Below are 13,045 nucleotides of genomic sequence, written 5' to 3' on the forward strand. Positions count from 1 at the left end.
ACTTCTCTTTTTGTCTTCTCATCTTTCTCCTCTAGGATTCACTGGGATTCAATCCTGGGGACCTCTGATGTTAGATTCCCTGTCAATTGACCACCTCAGTTCCTGGGCTCTGCTGCACTTCCCCTTGACTCTTCCCTTTCTCTCTCTTCTATTGCATCATCATCTTGCCACATGACTCACTTGCATGGGCACTGGCTCACTGCATGGGCACTTGGCTTGCTGTGTGGGCACTCAGCTCGCCATGCAGGCACTCATGCAAGCACTCAGGTCACCATGGGAGCACTCTGCTTGCCATGCAGGCAATTGTGTGGACATTTAGCTCATCACACGGGCCCTCACATGGGTACTCAGCTCACTGTGAGGGCACTTGGCTTGCCATGTGGGCACTCAACTCACCATGCAGGCACTTGGCTCACCATGCAGACACTTAGCTTGCCATGTGGGAACTCACATAGGCACTTGACTCACCACGCAGGCACTCAGCTCACTGCATGGGCACTCAGCTCACCACGTGGGCACTTGGCTCATTGTGCAGCATGTTTTCTCTTCTTCTTTTTCACCAGAAGGCCCCAGGGATTGAACCTGGGTTCTCCCATATGGTAAGCAGAGGCTTTCGAACTTGAGCCACATCCATTTCCCCATATGTTTATCTTGATGGGTTTATTCAGTTGGTTAGGTTGTCTCTCTAGTCTAGGGTTTTATTGTAGTATTTTTGTGGTAATATTTCTTTGTGACACTTGATTCCTCTTATTCTTTGTGCTTGTAGTTGTTCTTATCCCATTTAAATATATTAGAACCATAGGCTAGGAAAGAAAAAAGGGATAAAGAAATATAGTAAAAATAATAATAAAAGGTAGAAGATGAATCATACAAGAGCCAGGAAAATAAATGATATGGGGGGAAATTTTTAAAAATAAATATAAGTAAGAATAATAAAGGTGGAATAAAAAAAGAAACAAGAAAAAACATGAAATAGAATAAATTGAAAAGCTGGAAATATTAGAAGAGAAGAAAAAAAGAGAAAAGTATAAAAGGAAAAAAAGAAGAAACAAGAAGAGGTGGAATGAAAGAAAAGTAACAGAAAACAGAGGATGGAAACATGAAAGAAAGAAAAGAAATAGAGAAAGTAAGTAGAAAAAACAAGTAAATGAGTAAAATAAAACAAAAAAAGGGAAAAGACAACAACCAAACCAAACCAAACAAAAACAACCCAGGAAAAACAGGCTTCCTCTCAGGCTGCTGGTACACATTAATCTATTACCCTGCAGCCTGCCCTCCACAATTGAGGTACCTGGTTTTAGTGAATACAACAAAGAATTTTTTAAAAAGGTAAAAAAATAATAGACCAAAAGAACCTAAAACAAAATTTCAATCTATATGTTCCCTGTCATAAGGTGCCTGCTGCGTGCCTGAAAATCTAATAGATCACTCTGGATGCCTTCTCTTAGGAGATACAGGGAATTGAACCAGAGACCTCATGTATGCAAGGTAGGATTTCCTACACTGAACTAACCCACTTCATAGGTTAAGCAGGGTTCTGAAAGGTTATCTGGCTCTGCCTGCCCTCCTTCCCTCAGGTAAGTTGGGCTTCTAACAGTTTGTAGGAGCTGGGCTCATTAGACATCTCTCTCCACCCCCTCACTGATTTTGTTCCTCTCTCCCAGGGAGGTTGGGTGTGACAGCCTGCCTGATCACATCCCCCTTCCCTCTCCTAGGACCACTTCAGTGAGAGCTGGAGTCTTCCTTGAGATTCAAAGGTGGCTCACCTGGCCAAACTCACTGAAAAGAAACCACTCTCCACCCTATTCCAGACCCTCTTCCTTCCTGGAAACACTCCCTCATGTTCACTTCAGTTGGCTACAGTGAGCCATGGCTTTTACCAAGGCTATTTGCCTTGAGAGTGGGGTATATGTGCCATTCCCAGCCACGGGGCTGAGAAACAGAGTTTTCCTTTGGCCTCTGTCTCTCTGTCCCTCTCCAATCTGGATGATGTGCAGTTTTTCTGCAGATTCCCAAACAGCTCCCTCAGGTAGCCTTTTGCCCTTCCTCCATTGCTTATTCTGAGAGAGATGAGCTCTGCCTAACTTTTGATGACATCTTCCCAGAAGTCCTTTGATTCTTTATATAGTTTTGAGTGTTTGGATCAAGTGTGTTTTCTTATCATCGATATTTCCTTGAATATATTGACCGGTTTTTAAAATTTAATTAGCTCTTTCATATTTAAAGAAGCTTTAGGTTACATAAATGTTACATAAAAAATAGATAAGTGGATGTTGCACAAATAATTGTGCCCTGCCTACTGCATAGGAGTTCCTGGTTTTAGTTTCCTGGTGCCTCCAAAAAAAGAAAAAGGAAGACAAGCACACAGTGAACAGACACAGCAAGCACAAACAACGAGGGGGTGGAAATAAATAAATTAAATTAATATTTTAAAAAATTATATATATAAAGGATTCCCATGTGCTCCACTCAACCCCCTCCAAATTTTCCCACATCAACAATGTCCCTCATTAGTGTGGTACATACGTTACAATTGATGAACACATTAAAGCATTGCTACTAATCATTTACTATAGACGTTATAGTTTACACTCTGCTCCACATTATATAGATTGTGACAAAATGTATAATGGTCTGTATCTGTCATTGCAATGTCATACAGGAAAATTCCAATGTTCCCAAAGTACCCCTATGTTATAACTATTCTTTCCTCTCTATCCCTTCAGAACCTCTGATGGCCACTACCTTTATATCAATGATACAAGTTCTTCCATTGCTAGAACAATAAATTTGTAATAGAATAATAATAAATGTACTTTAGTCCATTTTTCATTCCACAATCTTGAGGATTTGGGGATGGTGATGCCCACTCTGCTTCTAATTGAGAGGAAGCTTAGATCCTATGGGGCAATGGGTGGAACTATCTTGCTTGCAGTTGCAAACACTCTGTTCCTTGGGATGGGTATTGTCCATTATCATCTCTATGTTAGCTTTTCTGGGTGAGTCCAATGTACTGGAGAGTAGGTGTTGCAACTCTGCTGAAATTCATGGTTCAACTGGCACATGGACAGATAAAAGATTTAAGTCTCTAGGACTTGTATTTTTTAAGTATAGTGCTAATTATAGGTTCAAATAATGGCCGAAAATCCATGTGTAGAGAAACTATAAATGAGTCTAACTCTGTTATACTGTGGAGTATAAATTCCAAAGGAAGGCCCACTGACAGGTGCTGAATGCCTGAGCTGTCTGCCCTGTATATAGTTTTTGGATGTAAGGACTATTGTTAATTTCAGGTGACTATCTGGATCACCAATGAGTTTCCTTCTATTTTCTTAGTTTTGGGTCTACTCTTCCTATATTTGTTATTTTTAATTGAATTCTGGGTATTTTCAATGAAAAGGTATAAAGGATTCAAACTGTCAGGAAGCAGTTATTTTAGAAGCAGATCTCCGTAATCACAGTTTGGGGTGGTATGAGGTTGAATTTAATTATTAGAGTAGGTCCAAACCTGATACATTATTTTCCCTAACTTATGTCCCTTTAGGGTTCCAATTGATAACCTAAGGTATTAAACAGGGATCTACCCCTCATGCAACATAAACTCTATTCTGCCATCCCTCACATGCATCCCATTATAATCTCACTTTGAGACCATAAAGCATTGCTTAGCTTCTCAGCTTCTTGCTGCCTACTTTTGCTTCACTTTTGATCCTACTGACATTGAGAGAGTTTAAATCTTTGTATATGTGTTCACTACTTTCTCCTTCTTTCTGAGTTCTTGGTCTTTCTAATCCTAGGTGCCTTGGTATGTAAAACATCAATTTTATCCCCTCAAGCCTAAGAGACTTATAAGTCTTTGCTTAGTAGTCATTCTGCTGGGTTTTTCAATTGTTCACTCTATACTGCTTGTAAATTAAAACATTGATTAATGTCAGGGTCTTTTCCTTGCATATTCTTTCTAAAGCCTCAGCACTTAGAGGCCTCCTACCTTGGTAGTTCTTTAATGCCTTCAAAAGATTTTTGTTTTATTTTATTTAGACTACTTATTTATTGTTGGAAGAGGTCTGGTCTGTACAAAGATATTCCATCATAGACAAGGAGACTTATATCCAGCAAAACTGTCTTTCAAAAATGGAGAGATTAAGAAAATCCCATAAACAAAAGCAGAGGGAGTTTGTCACCACTAGACCAGCCCTACAAGACATGCTAAAGAGTTTTGCAGGTTGAAAGAAATGTACAATAATAGACAGAAGCCAAATGAAGAAATAAAGATCTCCAAAAAAAATCTGAATGTGATTGTGGAAAGACAAAAAAAAAAATTCCTTTTAAGATTTTTTCATGGAATGCCTATTGACAAGTAGCAGGATTATGGACTTAGACAAAGAAACGAACCTCTCTGCAATCCAGTCTGATATGAGGTAGGGTCGCCCACCATGAAGGTATGAGTATGTAGAAGAGTGACCATGGAATATCAAACCTGTAATTAATGAAAAAATTCATAAATGCCCACAAAATAAATGATTACATCATGGGGAAATTTTTAAAATATATGTTTTTAAAAACTATGGGGCATAGAATTAAAATAATGCATGTGTATGTGTGTGTGTGCATGCCTTTGTGTGTGTGTGAATTCCAGGATACAGCAAATATATAGTAAATTACCTTCAAGGACAACTTTGGTCAACAACACTGACAAGAACAAAATTTCTTTTAATTAAATATATATTTATAAGTTTAAACCTAATCACTGTTTCTAACAGCTCATCAGTAGAATTTTCCTCTTTTTAAAACTTATTTATTCCATTAGATCTATAATTCTCATAGCAATTTAGAAACAAAATAATCAAGATTTAAATTTGATTGATCTTATTTCATACAGAACTGGCAAATACTAATGGGGCCAATAATTATTGATATTTCAATACAGATTTCTGATAAATTTCCACCCATATCTGTGACCTAGCTCAGAGAATATAAATGCACAATTTGTGCTATTGTTGTGGAATTTAAGAGAAGTTCAATTATTTGAGTATAGAGAGGCCAGGACTCAGGAATGATTTTGAGAAGGAAAAATGGTTTATTGACGGCCGGCCGGACTCGGGAGCTTTCTGTTTGAATCCCCAGCCCCGAACAAGATTTTCAAACGTCTTTTATACAGAGAGGAAAGGCCAAATGGTCCCTTTGTTTCAGTTCTCAATAGGCTTCAATTAGCATATATCTCTTCTACATCTTAGGTAAGCTTTTAGCATGGACTCCAGACATTCTAGATAAGCTTTTAGCATATTTACTTTTTGCATTTCCCCTAAATATTAAAGTTTATAGCCCTTGCATTTTTAAACATTTCCTGGGACTGGAGCCGCTGCCACTGTCCCTAAGGGCAGGACTGCAGCCTCTTACTGTTCCACACCCACAAGTCAAACAACTTAGTTATCTCTGAAGAGACAAAGAGCCTTCCACCCATAGCCCACATCACTATGATAATAATTTTGTTCTTGTTTTTGGATAGTTGTGCAAGAACTACATGAAATTTAAAGTCAAGTGGTGTGCTATTATTTGGAGATATATTTAAATAAATAAAAACCCTTATAGGGTTGATTGCATATATAGGTCATAAATGCAAATATATAAAATCATACAAAATAAATATATCTCACAGAAAAGAAAATGTGTTTAATCTATTACTGTTAATGTAATGCCTTGCAAATGAATAAGTGATTTTATTTCTGGCTGAGTAAGACAAGAATGACATGGCAAAATAATTTTGCTAGGCCTAATATTTTTTGAGTCCCAAAGAACAAAATTTATTCTGAAGAGGGTATTAATATCATTAGTGAGTTTTATAAAAGGGATTTATTTAGAAGAAAGAATTGCATTATAAAAGCAGATGCTACTAGTAAAATCCAATATCATTAGGGATAATTAGATTGCTATATTTAAGAGAAATTCATTTCTCAAAAAATAACTGCATTCCAAATCACTGCACTGACTACAAAACTTCATTTGTAAAATATATTGTTCAATTTTAATTCTTTGAATCTTTGAAAGCCTATTGATGGTATTTTAAGAGTGAAATATATTAGTCTACATATACATTCTGACTTAACTACTGGAGATATATTCTAATAGTACAATTTTGATCCACGATTTTGCCTGTGTTGGCAATCTGATATATGAAATAAATCTTGCCAGACTACATAGACCCTGATATAATTCCTTTATATACCTCATTTATTTGCTTTCAAACTCTGGTATGTGATGCTATTTTAAGTAGTTATGTCCTTATCAAATGACACATTTACATACAATAAAATGACCCATTTCCATTTTATTAAACATCCATGAATACCCACAATATTGCAGGGAATTTGTAAGATTTTGGAAAATACCCGCATTCAAGATGATTATTTTTCAGTAGTATACCAGTAGCACTGATATATAAAGAAAAAATTCAGTAAAATGTTAACGGTAAAATGATAAGTTAATTTGAGGAATAATTGGGACACAATCAAAAGCAGTTATATCTGCAGATGTGGGTGAAAATGATAAAATAGATAGCTTCAGGGGCCACAAATCTACCAGAACACCAAAAAAAAAAAAGGGCAAGAAAGTGTCAGAATCAGCTGTGTCAGAAAACTAGAAAAAAGTCAAAGATTTACAGCAATAAAACAATGTTGAATCAGGAAAAAGATAACAACGATAGGAAAGCTTTTCAGTATTTTTACTTGCTCTTGCTGCTTCCCCTCTCTCCAGCTCAGTGACAGTTTAAAAAAATCTGCCTCTGTTCCCTGCATGGGAACATGATCACTGTTTTGGGATGTAGGAAAGCAGATCTTATTTTCAGAGTATTACATTTTTCTGTTTTGAACTGTTTGGTGGTTACCCAAAGGACTAACGCAAAACATTTTCCATTGTTTCACCTAATTCAGAATTATCTCAGAATGAAAAAGCAGTATGCAGAACGCGTCTCTCAAAAACAGGGAATCCTGGTAACTCACAACTTCTGAAATTAAAAAAAAAAAGTAAATGTGTAAGGCAAAAAAACAACTTGCTTATGTATGGGGCAAAATTTTTCAGCTGAAGCATACAACAGTTCTGCCAAAAGTCTAGGTGGAAAAGCTGGGGAAACAATTTCTTTGGGAAATTAGGATATTGAAAAGCATCCATGGGAAGCTCTCTTACTGAGAAAGCTAGAAAACTACATGCATGACTAGAATAGGTCTTTAGAGAGACCCCAAAAGACCCTAAGCTTTCACTTCTGGCTGATGTTTAGGCTCAGTCAGTACAAGCCTGGATTGAAGGCTAAATTAGAGTTGCAAATGACCTCGATCATCTCTGAAAGAATATGTCAACACACAGCCAATGTGCAAAGACTGGGGTAGTTTTTCATTTCTTTTCTCTCTCTCTCTCTGTCTCTCTCTCTCTTCCTTCCCTTCCTCCCTCTCTTCCCTCTCTCCCTCTCTCCCTTTTATTTTTTTGATTCAGGCATTCGAGGAACTCTGTCAAAATACTAGCTAAACACAAGCTAATGGAACAAAGACTTCAGAGTCTACACCTGAAAATGAATACAACTTTTACAAAAACAGTTTAGAAAAACCACTAAACAAACAAACAAACAAAAACAACTACAGCCCACAAGAAGCAATAAAAGCAAATTTTGAGGACATGGAAGAATCTGATTTCCACAGTAGCCAGATTACAATAATCAAAATGTCTAGTTTCAACAAAAACTATGAAGCATGCATAGAAACAAGAAAGTATGGTCCTGTCATAGGAGAAAGTAATAGAAACTTCCTGAGGATGTATAGACATTTGACTTATGAGACAAAGAATTTAAGTCAACTCTTAAATATATTCAAAGAGGTAAAGAAATCCATGTACAAAGAACCAAAGGAAACCAGGGGAATAATATTATTAAAAGGAATTATGGAGCTAAAAAGTAAAATAAGTGAAATAAATAAATTCTCTACTGGGTTTCCATAACAGATCTGAGCAGCAGAAAGAATCTGCAGACTCAAAGATAGCCAAATAAAACTATCTAGTTTAAGGAAAATTCAGAAAAAATAATGAAAATAATGAAGAAATGTGAACAGAGACAAGGAGGCATGTGGAACAACATCAAGTATACCAATAAATGCATAGTGAGATTGCCAGAAGCAAAAGAGAGGCAAATAATAAATATATTCTAAAAATTACTATGAAAGGAAAGGGGTCTGAATAGCCATACCAAATTTGAAAAGTGAGAACTGATTTGGAAGACTCACACTTCCCTATTTCAGAAAATACTACAAATCTACAGTGATTAAACAAACAAACAGTGTGATACTGGCATAAGGATAGAAATATAGACCAATGTAATAAAATTGAAAGTCTAGAAATAAATCCACACATCTACAGCCGATTGATTTTTGACAAGTGTGCCAAGACTATTCATTTTAAATGCTTAATTTTATATTAAAAGAATTTCACCTCAGTTAAAAAAAGGGATCAATCCAGTCTGGGATGTGGTATTGGGGCAGGTAATACTTCATTTAGTAGGTTTTTTTTTGAGCTGAGTCCTGAAAATGTAGTAGAGCAAGAGAGATGAGGAGGGAAGTGGAAGCACAAGTGGGAAAACCATTGTGTTAAGGATTCCAGCTCAAGACCACTTAACAAAATGCATATAATGTTATAAGATGGGGAACAAGTATTGGGGGAAAATGAGCAATGATGACAAAGCCGAGGGGATAGCAGGGTCTTCTTCACCATGCTGGAGAATATAGATTTAAACTGTAAACTTTAGAATAAAAGAATCTTTCTGACTAAGGAAAAAATATGATCAAATTTACCTTTCACTAAAATTATTATGCTAGCATGGTGGATGGAAATTATAAGGGAGCAAGAATGGAGGCCAACAGAACAATATCATTAATTTGTTTGAGAAACTAGATGATGAAGATCTAAACTGTATCAGGAAATATGGAAATTGTGCAAATATTTGTTCAAAGATGCTGTCTGATGAGCACAATACATTAGAAGAATTAAATGGAAAATCCACTTAGGAGGAAGAAGCTAGAAGCAAAGAAAGTCTATTACAGCAGTCTGAGATTGGGGCCTAAATTAGTGTAATAGAAATGAGTAGCAAAGGATAAATTTAAGAGAGAGATCGATGGAAGAAGTAAAAATGTTTTGTGACAGTAAATCTGAGGGATATAAAATGTTGAAGAAGCCTTCAAAAAATTCTTAACAACTACACGAGAAGTTGCTGAAGTACTCAACGTTGACCATTCTGTGGTTGCTCTGCATTTGAAGCAAATTGGAAAGGTTAAAAAGTTAGATAAGTAGGTGCCTTGTGAGCTGACCAAAAATGTTTTAAAATCATGATTTTGAAGTGTCATCTTCTCTTATTCTACACAACAACAATGAGCCATTTCTCATTTGGATTGTGATGTGCAATGAAAAGTGGATTTTATATGACAACCAGTGATGACCAGCTCACTGGTTGGACTGAGAAGAAGCTCCAAAGCTCTTCCCAAAGTCAAAATTGCACCAGAAAAAGGTCACAGTTACTTTTTGGTGGTCTGCTGCGGGTCTAATCTACTACAGCTTTCTGAATCCTGGTGAAACCATTACATCTGAGAAGCATGATCAGCAAATCAATGAGCTGCATCAAAAACTGCAATTCCTGCAGCCAGCAATGGTCAACAGAAGGACCCATTTCTTCTCCGAGACAATGCCCAACTGCATGTCACACACCAACGCTTCAAGAGTTGGATGAGTTAGGCTATGGAGTTTTGCCTCATCCTCCATATTTACCTGACCGCTCCCCAACTAACTACACTTCTTCAAGCATCTCAACAACTTTTTTCAGGGAAAATAGCATCCACAGCTAGCAGGATGCTGAAAATTCTTTCCAAAAATTCGTCGAATTCTGAAGCCCCAATTTTTACCCTACAAGAAGAAGCAAACATTTCTTATTGGCAAAAATGTGTTGATTATAATGGTTCCTGTTTTGATTGATAAAGATGTGTTTGAGCCGAGTTAATGATTTAAAATTCATGGTCTGAAACTGCAATTCCTTTTGCACCACCCTAATAGCTTGTAAAACAGAGAAATTGATTATAAAATTACTATGCATAGAAGTGGCGTTTTTTATTAAGGTAGAAAATATAATTTTTCCCATTAATTCAATTCCAGTTTTAAAGTAAAATACAATACCATGAAAAAAGTAGTGTACTTAAATTATAGCTGGTTGATCTTGGGCAAATTACTTGTTTTCCCTGAGCCTCTGATCCTTATATAGAAAATAGTTATTAAAATATGAATACCAAATAATATGATAATAAATGATAGCTATAATTAGTGTTATTGTTATCATTGATTATTATGCCAAAAAGGGCAGCATTTAGGAGTCAGAAACAAGATAAAGCTGCAAAAATCTCAGAGCACGAAGAATTCATCACACATTTTTCCTTGAAGAATTATTTGATTCTTTTTGCTCTGGGATGCTGTATTAGTCAGGCAAAGGGGTGCTACTGCAAAATACCAGAAATTGTTTGGTTTTTATAAAGGGTATTTATTTGGGGTAGGAGCTAACAAATACTGGGCCATAAGCATAAGTTACTTCCCTCACCAAAGTCTATTTCCATGTGTTGGAGCAAGGTGACTATCAACATTTGCAAAGGTTCAGGCTTCCTGGGTTCCTCCCTTCTCAGGGCTTGCCTTTTTCCAGGTTTAGGGTTCCTCTCTTCCCAGAGCTCCAGCTTAAGGCTTCAGTATCAAACTCCAACATCAAAACTCCAACATTAAGAACCCTTAACTCTGTCCTTTGCTGTTCCTTTTATCTGTGAGTTCCCACCCACCAAAGGGTGGGGACTCAATGCCCTAATGGCACAAGAGGTTTTCCTAATTACTTAATCAAGTAAACCTATTAATCCAATATAATCTAATATGCCCAGAGGAAAAGATCAGTTTACAAACATAATCCAATATTTCTTTTTGGAATTCATCAATAAATCAAACTGCTACACTCCACCCTATAAATTCCAAAAAGACATTACAATATTAAAAACAAAAAAACTTAAATCAGTTACAATGTAAGTACTAAGTCATATCACAATCAACTTTAAGATATACAGTTTGTCTTGGGGCAAAGTCCTGTCTGCTTTAGACCTCTGAAACTTACAAAACAATTCATCTACTTCCAATACACAAATGGACAGACAAAGGATAAACATTTTCATTGCAACAAGGAGAAATTGGGAGGGAAACATGAGTCACTGGGTCCTCTACAGTTGCGTAGATCTGGAGGGAATCCTTTGTTTGATTTCAACATCTGGGAGTCATTCTTAAGAAGATGGTTTCTTCTCCTTAGGGCCATGTGGGGACCCACCCTTTCCACTGGCTTGCCCAACAGCCATTTCCTTGGTTCCACCCTCATCAAACATCTGAGTGTTCACCAAGCTCCAGACTTCTCCCTTCAAGAGTGTTGGGGTGATTGCCATACTTTAGCCAATCCTTGGGTTAGACTCTTAACCCCCCTAGTTCAGTGATATGGAGACAACATCCCCCCTGATCTTTGGCATATAGGCTCAGCCTTCTCAGAGAAATGAATTGACCACCTGGCCTTCCCTAACCTTTGGAGGACAGGTTCAGCCTTCTCAGACCTGTGGGGTGCTTACCTTAACCACCCTAATTCTTGGGGAATGTGCTCCACTCTCTCTGTACCCTGGGGCAGCCAAACTTTCCCAGAACATCCACCCTCTTCAACTGCTGGGGCAAACTCATCTTCTCTGTACACATGGATACGTTCCTCTCTTGGCCCAAGTTGATGTTCTAACTCCAGATCTCATCTTCCATGGTATTCCTCTTAAAGCTGTTTCTCCTTCAATCTCTCCTTTCCATGTCCCTTTTAGTCCATGCTACAGTGGTTTTGTTTATACAGTTCTCTCAAAAATTTTGTTGGTTTAACATGCAAGAAGCAGGGGTCCAAGCCATCAGATAGTAAGATTTTCCACAAGTCGTTCTGAGATAACTCTATCTGAAATCCTGATTTACAAGTTCCACATTTGGTTAAGTCCTCCAATGGGGCACTTTCATCTCAGAGCTTGCTCTCCAGGGGCTTGAAATTTCTAAAATTAGTTTTTGTTTTCTTCATGCCTGAAAGTTCAGTCCTCAGCATATCTTTCTTGTCTAGCATTTTGCTATAAGCTGCAAGGAGAAACCAAGCCAAATTCTCTGGGTTTCTTTTGGAAATTTCTTCAACTAAATGCCCAGGCTCGCCATTTCAAATTCTGCTTTCTATAAAACGGCAGGAGTTAATCTTGCTAAGTTCTCTGCATCGTGTTTGAGCAAGATGGCTGCCATGTTCATGAGGGTTCAGGCTTCCTGGGTTCCTCCCTTCTCAGGGTTTGCTTCTTTCTGGCTTAGGGTTCCTCTCTTCTGAGGGCTCCAGCTTAAGGCTTCAGTATCAAACTCCAACATCAAAACTCCAATATTAAGAACCCTTAACTCTGTCCTTTGTCGTTCCTTTTATCTGTGAGTTCCCACTCTTCAAAGGGTGGAGACTCAACACCCTACTGGCACAAGAGGTTTACTTAATTACTTATCAAGTAAACCTATGAATCCAATATAATCTAATATGCCCAGAGGAAAAGATCAATTTACAAACATAATCCAATATTTCTTTTTGGAATTCATCAATACTATCAAACTGCTACAAATGCTTTCTCAGTTAACATTATCATTTAGCACCTTTAGGACTTTTTGAGTTCTTAAATATTCTGCTCTTAATGAGCCTTATCTAAGAATAGTTACAGAATTTATACCAAGATGATGAAGTTGTCATATGTTCTAATTTTATCTACCTTACCCTAAATCTCTTGAGTCAGAAGAAAAGACGATGGCATTTAAGTGCTATTCAAGCATGATGTTCTATAATACCCTTTTTCATGTTTAAGCTATTGTGGATATGCAAATATAATGTCTTTATTCATATTTAGGACTTCACTGGTAGAAAAATATAATTTTTCCAAGTCCATTGAAGGGATTGTGACTTAACAGGGATGAA

Source organism: Dasypus novemcinctus, chromosome 5 (assembly GCF_030445035.2).
Source record: "Dasypus novemcinctus isolate mDasNov1 chromosome 5, mDasNov1.1.hap2, whole genome shotgun sequence".
Taxonomy (NCBI): Eukaryota; Metazoa; Chordata; class Mammalia; order Cingulata; family Dasypodidae; genus Dasypus; species Dasypus novemcinctus.